Source organism: Seriola aureovittata, chromosome 18 (genome assembly GCF_021018895.1).
Source record: "Seriola aureovittata isolate HTS-2021-v1 ecotype China chromosome 18, ASM2101889v1, whole genome shotgun sequence".
In the NCBI taxonomy this organism is placed as follows: Eukaryota; Metazoa; Chordata; class Actinopteri; order Carangiformes; family Carangidae; genus Seriola; species Seriola aureovittata.
The window spans coordinates 7,213,616-7,225,435 of record NC_079381.1 but is presented as its reverse complement, the minus strand read 5'-3'; positions in this window follow the sequence as shown (position 1 = coordinate 7,225,435).

Here is an 11,820-nt window from a genome sequence, read left to right as displayed (position 1 = left end):
CAATGTAGTGAAAGTGAAACAGCGAAAATAGCATTAAAAGAATGAAAAAAATGCTGTCATCCTTCTCTGGTAATACATTTATATATTCATATAGCATTACCTCACTTATTAATAGCAGTAGTTATTTGTATAGTATCTTTTGTAAGACATCTATAAGTTGCAAACAGTCTGCAAACATGAGAGAGAGCACTTCTATGCCCCCCCCACCTCTCACTACACACATATATATATATATATATATATATATATATATTTATTCTTTTCACATATGACAGTATATTCTTGCAAATGTAATGCTACTAGAATAGAGAAACTGCCTGGAGTAAATATAAAGAGGATCTCACATTCAGCCATGACATTTCAGGAGTCTATTGTAACAAGCCGTATATGATGTCATCAAGTCATTTAAAGAAGTTCAGTGGTCCCAGGTGCAATGTTAAAAAGCAGTAAACAAAAAGAAAAAAGAGAAAACATTCACTATTTGACTATAAGGTAATGTTCACTTTTTTTGTTGTCAGTTGCCTAGCAATGACGTTGGCATGATGTAAGCCACTTAAACGTTGAGCATATCATGCATTTCCATTTGATGGAAGTAGAGTCATGAATATATTCATCTAATTCAAAACCATTTTCACTTTTGCATCGAATCATCATCAAATTAGCAAAATCATGTTTGTCAATTGTATATGCTTCTATCTATCTATCTATCTATCTATCTATCTATCTATCTATCTATCTATCTATCTATCTATCTATCTATCTATCTTTCTCACATCTTTTGCTTTCCCCTGTTTCACATACTGTCAGTGTCTCCTCTACACAAACATGAATTTCTAACTGATGGTGTTTGCTCAACAAACCCAGTGGCTCTGACACTCAGCCTTTCTGTGGCCTGCCTTCTATTTTGTGTTTAACAAGGCAAGTTTGAGATATCCACTCCCTGCTGCGCTCGGGAAGCTGGGCCGAGGAAACGGTTCACAGGGGCTGAGGACGATAAGATGACATGCGGGCTGGGAAATAGATGACAATGAAGATAGCGCGTGGCGTGACAATGAATAATTGCATTCAGAGATATGTCAGAGCCTTAACAAAACTGGCCTGGCTGCTCCGTGTCTGTCATGGCCATGAGACGCGTTATGGGATGGGTTTATCAACAAGGGCAGTTGGTATATAAAGAAGCTCGTAATTCTGTCTCCATTACTCCGGTTTCTTTTTCTTTTTCTTTTTTCTAACTCTCTATAATAAAGCCCATAATTTACAGTGTAATTTAGTTATATGAATCAGGAAGCAATATATCACTTACTGGTTTTAACAGGTTTTTAAATGTAAGTTCAGCAGAAGTAAACAACACCAACAATTGGAGATTTTAGAGGAAAGGGGGAATAAATTATACTCTGTGCACTTCTGAAAATACAGGCAACTTTGCTGGGCAACAAAACCGGCGCCAACAACCTGGTTCTTACTGTGAACCTAATGAGTAAAAAGGGGAGAAAAAGCTACACATTATATTACAGCCCATGTTCAAGTTTTATTGTGGTGTGGAGGAGAAAATACAGCGTCAGTGTTTTGCTTTTGGTTCTACAGCTGTGCAGGCTACAGCCACGCTACAGAGATTCATTTTTACTTCATTGTATGTTTTCATATCGTAAGGACGTGTAATAATAATAAGGAGAAGTCAAGAAAAGGTTCAAGAGCAAACAAGGTTTGTCCAACACTGCAGCAGCTCACACCAAATAGGCTGGAGTAGAAAAGAAACATACCTTCCTCAAGTGCACAGCTATGAAAGGCTGCTATTGTCAAACTCCATCATGAAGTCATGTCACAAGCACATTGTGGCAAATCAGTTGTGGAGCACATAAATTGTACGAGACATTCAGAGTGACATTCAGTGATCATGATATAATAAACACATGTTAAATACAGAATAACCACAGTTACATTGTAAGTCTTCAGGTTGTAAGTGTTCTAACCCGACCACCCTATGGATCTTTACCACCCTGACATTTTACTGAGAGGTGCGATTGATTTCATCCGGAAGAGATGAGTTGGGATTTTGTGCAGGCTAAAAATTGGCAAAGCTGTGGAGCGATTAAAACCAGTTATTTAGTGTTAGTCAAGTGATTTCGCCTATGTAGTGTGAGCTGCACGTCCTATGAATGCTAACCTGTCTTTATGTCTCTCTCATTGTCTGTTTCTTTGTTTGTCCACCCATCCATTTACCACATTTTAAACCTACTGTAACTATAATACCACTTCTTTTTGCATAATTACAACATCTGTGGGGAGCAGTGAACTCCCAGTCCCTGCACAGTTCACATGTCACCCAGCTTCATCCCCATTAAGCCTTTTCCACCTGGAGTTCCACATTGAGCTGACTTCAAATGTCAAACAGCGTAAAATGAGGAGAACCTCCTTGGCAGTGACAGTAGAGAAAGCTTTTTTTTTTAAACTGAGGGAAGCTAAATGTCATGATGAATATATAAATATGATCTGACTGCTTTCATCAGTCCATCAATCTCCTGTCCTTTTGATTTGCATCAAACAGCTCTTGTCAAAACAATAAACCTTTTATGTTTGTTCTCTTCATTGTAGTGCCATATGCAGCTTGTCATATTACCTTCTAATAATGCTTTGTTCACTTTGCCCCCCCCCCTCTCTTGTGTTATGCAAATACTGTACGTGTTAACAGGAAACGAGTAAATCTAAATAAATGTAATGAAAAGAAGTCATCCCAGGAGTTGTCGTGTGTGACGAACAAATTTTTCATAGAAAGTGTTCTACGCATTCATCAGCACAGTTAAATTAACACACTTTTACTTGTATTAAGCTACATTTTGTGTGCGATTTTCTCACTTTGTCATATGCTAATTGCCGTGCATCTGATTGCAATAATTCTTTAGCCCTTAGGAGCGCTCCTTACGCGCTGCCCCTGCTTTGATTCTCAGACTGGAGTAAAGGATTTTCCCCTCTGATCAAAAAGCATTTGACTTAAATTCAGCTGTATGCCTCCACCATTACCTCACTGGCTTCTGCTAGCAGCGCTAGACGGTGGACATGCTGAGGGCAGAAGCAAATGAGCTTCGCAGACTCCTGTAAGTCATCTGAGTTTGCAGCATTGCCAGGTAGCAGCGTAAGAGATGTTTGGTGCAACACACAGAAATTTGAATTAGAAATATGCTTGCTTGCACTTATGCCTCAATTTATAACGTCATATTCAGCCAAACTGCTGCTCCTGCTGTTGTACTTACACCATCTGAAGACTTTTAAAACCCTAAATGGAGAAGGATGGGAGAGTTGATCATGTTTATTAAGTCTGCTTGGCTTCATGTGCAGAATCGTGCTCTGCAGCAGCCTACAGGAATACTGTGGCGTGAAGCTGAGTAGATGTGAAATGTGGGCACAAGCTGTGGGCGAGATCCACTTCCTCTGTCTCCATAGAGATGACAGGGAGACAGGAAGGCCCTCTGCACACTAGGCCGTCACTAATTCAAGATGGCAGCCACAGTCAGAAGAGCTGGCATCTAATGATAATGTGTCTGAGGAGGTCATTGCTGGTGACAACAGTGCAAAACATCTGTTTGTAGCAACTATATGAAATACCTTGTATAATTTTCTGCTTGATAGAACTTTGTCCACTGCCATCTGCCCATAATGTAACATTTATCAGTGACATAGATTCGAAAAAATGGACCATCTGCTTATGAGAGAAGGTCATTTGCCTTTATTTGTTCTTCATGAGAATGGTGTCTCACTACATTAGTCCACTGAAACTGTCCTCACCGGCAACAGAGCAGCACTGGTCTGTTAAAACAATCTACATTTCCAGAACCAATGCTGTAAATAGACCCTGTGGTTTGATTATTGATGGTAGACTTTGCGTGCCGCCCTTGAGTGTGGCCATTCAGAACAGGTACAAACACTTCCTGTGCGTTCAGACTGAAAGCGTTGAGAATGTCAAACTGACCGGAAGTCATTCATTTTCCATGTGAGCCAGCGTCTCTTGGTGGTGAGAAGCCGCTTGCATGTTGGCGACGTCTCTTAGGCGGTGTGGGTGTCAGAAAACACTGAAGTCCAGGCAACTTTATGGTAACGACGTACGCCGCTGTTTGGCGGCAACCAATCGGAATGTAGACGTGCTCCGCTCTACAGAACATTCAAGAACACAACTCTATTAACTTTTGTTAATAGAGTTGTTTGACGAGTCTGTTTTGTTCTTTGCAGGCCCTTTAAACAAAGTTTGCAAGACCAAGCATTCTGATCAAACTTTCTAGCTCTCTGTTTCATGTACGTCATCTACGTCAGAGCGCCCACAAACTTCAACAGTGTCATTGGTAGAGGAGCCAGAATGTTTTCACTCTCGGCGCTTTCAGCTTGAACATACAGTTAATGCTTCCAGGTGTGATCTTTCAATCATACTGTCAGCTTTACATCACCACAAACAGTACTGGTCGATGGGATATTCACACCTGAGATCTCGGTTTTCCAACTCGTCTTTTGTCAGCCATCAATGTTAGCTTGGGTCTACCACTGAGCAGTGGTCTGGGGGTTTATTTCAAGCAGATTGCAGAGCTCACATGCTCACCAAACTGTGTTGTAGACGATATACAGTGCTGTCATGGATACGTGCCAAACAGCTGATCCATTTTGCAGAAGGATGCTACTCAAATCACTGGAGAAACAAGGTGAAGACTCTGAACTGAGTAGTAGTAGCCCAAACTTATATTTTAAAGGGTAACTGTGCTACTAGCACAATACACCTGAATCTCCACCCAAACTGTCAGAAGCTGATGGATTGTGGGTAATGTAGGTGCTCCTTTCTCATCTCTGCTTGAGGCTAGAGGCGTGAGGCTACATTAGCTGCTTCTTGCACACACCCGATTCTCCAACTGAAGCTTCAAGGTCGAGTTGCATTGTGGGCAGTCAGGTTAGGACAAGGAAGAAGAATGTGTGGAATAAAAATGATGTTACCTCTATATAACTTTTAATCTTTTTTTCTAAAAAAAAAAAAAAAAAAAAAAACTCCATCTTGAGTCTGACAATGCCAAATCTGTGCAGTAATCTTTAAAATCTCCTTGGCATCTGACAGTGAACTTCTACTTCCACTAGGATTTTCCAATCAATCAATCATTGTTAGGATGGTCATAGGATTATACATATTTATTTTCTTATTGTACAAAGAGTTCATATATAATGTACTTAAACGGGGGTGCAGCTTAATCTAAGAGGATCTGTAATTTAAAATTTACATATCTAAACTGCAGTGTTTTTCAGTTCTGTGAATATCATGCATACTGACTAGCCCTGGAACTAATTTGGGAAACATAAGATTAAGTCACATAGCCATGAGAGCAGCTTTTTTGACTCAGAGGTGAAGTGCAGCATTCAGAGTCAGGCATCCCGCAGTGAAGCTGGCTCATCATGGACCTGTGTTCAGTGATAGCCTGTCTGCTTTTATGAATTGACTTTCCCACTCTGCCAACTGTTCATCTTTGTCTCCTGACATCAAAAAGCTACAGTTTTCTCAATAAGACAAAATCCATCAGAGTATGAGTTGCTTTGATCTCTATGTGATTCCAATGGGGAATAAAGCCTGGTCCTCACACTGCTCTTTCACCATGTCAGAGAAGTGTATATTTATGTGCTTGACCTTAATAGCTGTGATTGGCTAACCTCCATTCAGCCCTCTTCCAGCATCCTGTCAATAAGTCGAGAGAAAGAGATAATGGTTTCACTGTTCTCGTCCAAAGAAGCCCACCACCGGGAATAGAGGAATGGAAACGCTCTGTGAGTGACACATCTTTTACAAATCCTTTTAGTCAAAAAGCGCTTTAACATGAGTCATCAGAGTGCGTGACGGCTTCAGTCAATACTAAGCCAACATCATTCACCTCTAACTGGGTGTCCTGTTTTATGATGCCACTTTTACTATCAGGCCAGAACAAATAAAAAAAAAACCAAAAAAACACATACAAGAGGGAGAGATCATGGGAGGATGGGAGAGGAGGAGAAAGGGAAAAGTAGAGAAGAAAGTAAAAGGTAGGGACGCAGAGCTGATGATGTTTGATATGAATTCATGTCCCTCTATTAATCTAATAAAAAGAAGGGCAAACAGTCACTGATATAATCAGCTCCTCATTCATATCACAAAGCAAATCAAGGCGGAGGGTCTCTTATTCCATTTCATTTAAAGATAAACTCAACAACGTGAATTTAATTAACTTCTTCATAACTGTGTTGGTGGTTTTTCCCTCATCCCTGAAAAAAAAAAAAAACAACATCAACAGCTGTTCAGAGCCACCATAATGTTCTTTTACTTTCTCCATCTTTATTTTCTGGTTCAAATGCTTGGTGCTGAACCGTTGATAATTGTCTTGTCACAAACTGAGAAGGTTTCCAAATCTGGAGTTACCCAGGCAATGTCTTTTAGTGTGAGAGTGACAGGTTCACAAACTAGTTCGGGAACACAAAGCGGGTCTTCCTTTTCTCGCCGATGTCTCTCACATCCATTCAGGCTCATACTTGAGTACATTTTAGTTGAAGGTGAGTATGTGTTCTGTGTTTTCATCACTGCATGCTCCTCCAAGCTGTTCAGCCCGTTAAAACTCCTCTGGCTGATACAGTGTATGTTTGTTGTTGCCTGCATGCCAGGGTTAAACTGTCTGTTGCCTGTTGTCATAGCGATCTAGCAACATGGATGTGTTTTCAATTGTCCTCCTGATGTCAATTCCATTTTTCTATGAGGCCAGGTTTGATTTATTTTCCATAGAAACACTTCTACCACCCTGGCATTCAAACATGAATCAGTACTAAATTTATATTTTGAAACTTCATAAAATACTTATACTGCTTGAGTATTTCTTTAAATTACTTCCTTTACATTACATTTCGTCATTTGGCAGACACTTTTATCCAAATAACAATCAATCAACGTATTGCCCAAGGACAATTGGGCATGCAGACAGGAAGAACTGGGGATTGAGCCGCCACAGCCACCAAGCTCATTCCTCTACTCCGCTACAGTTCATGTGGAAATTTTGTACTTTTAACTAACTTGTCAGATCTAGAGACAAGTTACTTTTCAGATTAACACTTTATATTAAGAACATTTGATAAGATAATAAAATATGTAGCACCTTATTAATGATTAAACCAGTGGTTCCCACATTTAGAGTTTGAGACCCTTTACAAAAAAAGCAATGTGTTAGTCCAGATGTCTATGAGTTGTTAGCAGCAAAGTGGGTTAATTTAGATAACTGTGAGCCCAAAAAGTGATTATCCAGTATTTCATGAAAAAGCAAAGATGGGAGAATAATCCAAGATATTAATATATATTTGTGTCAGAATTTGGGTTTTTTGAGACCAGTCTCCCATAAAAAAAACACCTGAAAAGCTGTTACAGCTTATTACAACCCAGTGGCCGTAGTAATTATGACGGAAGCAGAGGAAGAAGTCAGGATGGAGGTCGTGGTGGATACATGTGTCGGTAAAACGTTAGTCTATAACACAAAAGGCCGCTGTTCGCTTCCTGTTTCGAAATGAGAGTCAGCATTAGTTTGTTGATACCATCACCTTGACCGTTCTATTAACTGTAACCACACATTTATTCTGGTTACCATGACAACAAACATCCTCTAACTTTAATGAACAACTGTAGCAAGTCTCCCTCCCCCCCCCACCCGCCCACACAAACACTGCTCAGACAATCCACTCTCCAACATTGTCTTCTATTGTGTTCACTGCTCACACACACTTCCAACATAAATATTCAACTCTCCACCGCGCGCCTCTGGTTGCCCGTTTGCTCCGGCTCATGTAGTCCAGTCACTCTTATTCTTACAACACAGTTCAAGTCTCTGATGGGCCCTGTGTGTGTGTGTGTGTGTGTGTGTGTGTGTGTGTGTGTGTGTGTGTGTGTGTGTGTGTGTGTGTGTGTGTGTGTGTGTGGCAGCCATCCGAGGTCCAGCACATTTAAAGTGAGAATGTGATTAATCAACGAGCAGCAGCTGATCCATCAACTCACCTGGCACTGAGCTCATGAGCCATTCTCTCTCTCTCTCTCTCTCTCTCGCCCCCACAGACATTTTTCAGCCCCAAGCATGATGTTTTCCTAAACTTTACCAAGTAGTTTTGGTGTTTAAACCTAACCAAACAGTGACTGAGAACTGACTAGGAAAAAAAATCAGTTACTAAGTCAAGTATCAACATTTCACATGGAAGTCATCCCCCAGTCTTCCGGGTTAAGTCCTGAACTTGAACCATTCATCCACCACAACGTCTTCCCTATGTAGACTTTGTCACTCTTTATACTATTTTAGGTGACTTTCTAAAGCCTTTATGCTATAGTGCGTTTAATAACTGTCTGACAGTAACAACGATTTATGCTTCGACACTCAGCAGTAATTTTTTGCAGTTTATCTGTGGTATGTTTCCTGTCACCAGTAGGAGCAGTCACTTAGGAGTTACCTCTAGGTCGTATCAGAAGATAGGGACAAAAATGTATATGATCGTTTAGGTTGGAGGACTTGTTTTTTTGTTGTTTTTTTTTCTTGGTCCTTTGGAAAGAGTTAATCAGCAAGTCCTGCCAACCAGGACTTTGTTGCTCTATTTGCTAAGTCACCTGACTCCCTCCTTTGCTCCCATCATAATTACTAGGGCAACTAGAAGTTGCATAACAATAAAGCTTAACTATGGGTCATAATAAGCTGCTTGCAGAGACGACCTATGGACTCATTGTTTTAGAGGAAGAAAGTCTCCATTAATCATCTCGCGACACCTCAGATTTATCTTGTGACCCTTTACAGGGACCTGACCCCAAGGTTGAGAACCACTGGATGAGACTGTGTATAGATCGCCATCTTGACCAATTATGGAAATTAGAAAATGAGGAGTGTAATATATTAGATCATATAAAGTTGTATGGGCTTTTCTCTATGGAAGAAAATGACTTTTGCTTTGATACTTTAAGGCCATTGACGACAGAAAAACAAAGAATATTTACTTCATACACTTTTGTATCCCTGTGTTGTGTGTTTTCTATGATTATGGCTCCGTGAAGCACTAATAGGCTCGGTTTAGCACTTTCTTATGTGTTCTGTTGGATATGTTATTGTATTCCCGTGTTGTATGTTTTCTTTGTTTTGTGATTTTTTTCTGATCTTAACTGTTTTGCACTTTGTGACTCATTTCTGTGAAAAGTGTTATTTAAATATACTTTACTTACTTACTCATATTCAGCTGAGTTTTAAATGCATCACTTTTACTTGTGATTAAGTATTTCTACTACTTTCCACTTTTACATGGACAACAGTGCAAGGAAAACCCAGAATAGCCCACCTGTGATGATTACATTCTCATGAAACTGAATACAACAGATAGAAGTAGGACATGGCAGCATATCTTTTGGGAGGATTTTATAATCCTGCAGTTCACCAGTTAATTAAGCACAAAATCCCCCTGTCTAACCCATTATTCACAATACTGGGAAACTGAAGAGGTTTATTTCTCACTTTTTCTCACTCTAGTGTCTCCTCGTGGTCTTGTCAACACCCCACTGAATCAAACCTTTTAAACATCCCAAGCATGTTTTTGTGAGAGCGCATGATAAAAGAACTCTCACCAAATAGCTTCCCTAAAGTGAATGCAATCACCTGACAAAATGAGACATTGCTCATGTTGAGACCTTTGAATTCCTGTGTGCATCCGAAGAAATATAAGGTACATCGTCATTTGAATTCCATTACTGCTGCATGCTGTGACCACCATTTGTAGGAAATATTGTTAAAGAAAACTGGAAATGCATTTTAATGTCAGGACCCAGAATCACAGAAGTGTTTCTCCGTGTTGATGAGCAACAGGAGCTGCAAGAGAGGGAGACAGAGATAGAGCGAACGAGTCCCACAAGGATAGCCTTTCTGTTCCCGCCTCCTTCGTCTTATATTCCTGCGCTCTCTCTCTGTCTCCCTCTCTTTCAAATGCACACTCTCCTTTGCTCAACGGAGAAGAATGAGAAAGCAAAGCACAGAGAGGAGGCCACACAGCGACATTTTTATCTGTGTTGTGCTGACTCGGCTGAACTCTCCCTCTGAGAGGCTGATGAGGAGGAATGGCCTTGTGGAGGAACCAACCGGGTGCATCCATAGCTGTCATCATCATCTGAATCCGGGACTGCTGAATCTGCAGCTTTGGCCCCCTGCATGGATGGGAAATGACCTGTCTGTGCTCGCCTGACACCCTCTCCGTCTACAGCGAAACCGCTCATCCTCCGTCCGCAAAAATACAGGCCAGCTCAACCTTGTCAGCGTGAGTCGATGGGTTCTTTTTAATGCATGGATTGATGTGGGTCCTGCAACACAGGGTCTTACAAGAGAAGAAATAGCCAGTAAAAACAAACTGAAAAACCGTTCTGAGGTCCAGGTTTTCGAGTCTTTTTTCATAATGGATACTGATGTTTAATTCAAATGCTGAAAGCCAGAGCGCCAGACTTGCACAAAGACCAGGAGTCTTTTGTAGACACACACACCTTAAAAAGATAGACAGCAGATAAAAGGAACATTGTGTCACAAATAAAAAACAACCTGTCCATGTTAGTGGTCTGTGCAGTCCAATAAAACTACAAGCACTGAGGCTCCATTTATTGCGGTGGAGAAAGTATTTACCTAGACAGCCTGCCATACACTGCCAAGGAGGGTTTGCCTTTGCCTTTGTCAGTGCCAAAATCTCTAACCAGCTTAGAGGTTAAGCCTTTCACCTGGCTATAAGCCAAACTATTTAGTCTGCCTAATGAACCCAAACATGACTGACTGACATACTTGTCATTACAACACAGTCGGCATAGCATGTAACGTTGTAATTAATAGCTAACAAACAATGGCTTCTTTTGTGCACGTGTGATAATATTCCCATCTCTATATCTGTTCTATTTGCCGCTATGCTAGCCACATTAGCGAGCAAAATCATCAAATTATGGGTTAATATCTTTCTAGCCACATAGCAACATCATAACATTGACCACAGATATACACTGATAAACAGTAATTAACTGCTCTCTCTCTCTCTCTCTGTCTGTTGATGTTTTCTCAATTCATCTGAGATTTTGAGCTGGTGTTGCTAGCACAATCTCACGAGGCCATTGCGAAACTCACTCCATCATATAGTGATTTGGTTTCAGAAAGTGTGGCAGGCAGAATGCAGCGCAGCTACAGTATGAGTCACATTTGCCTCGTCAGCTCCCAGCAGCTCTAGCTGTCACCATCCTGGGACACAGTGCCTCAACTGCAGGCCACGCTGGACAGTAACAGTGATCCTCATCCCACTCTGCAGATCTGTGCTACAATCATAACCACTTCATTGTCCCTCACCAGACATGGACTGAGTGCGAGTTCTGGAAACTCTGGTGTGGGCGACAACAGTGTGCAGAATCAGGGACATGGGCCAGAGTCATGGGAACCCAAACCAGTGTCCTGTTTTTCTGTTTTTGTCTGTTTTGTTTTTGTTTTGCCAATAAACCTTTAAAAGGAAATGCCTAGACAACATTTTAGGCAGGACCAGACCTATAAACGCAAATGTCTGTCACTAACTGACTGAGTGACTGAGTGATCAAGTTACACCATTGGTTGTCTGAATGGCATGTGACTGAATTCTGAAGTTACACAATTGGTGTTGGAGTTTCCCAATTGGCCATTGCTCTTTCTAAATGAATGAATCATATCAGGGGGCATTAACAGGCAGTGTTGCCAACTTTGCACATTTGTCTCAATGTTTACTTGACTCTTCAGATCCCCTTAGTGACTTTTTTTTTTCAAAAAGCACTTAGCAACTAAT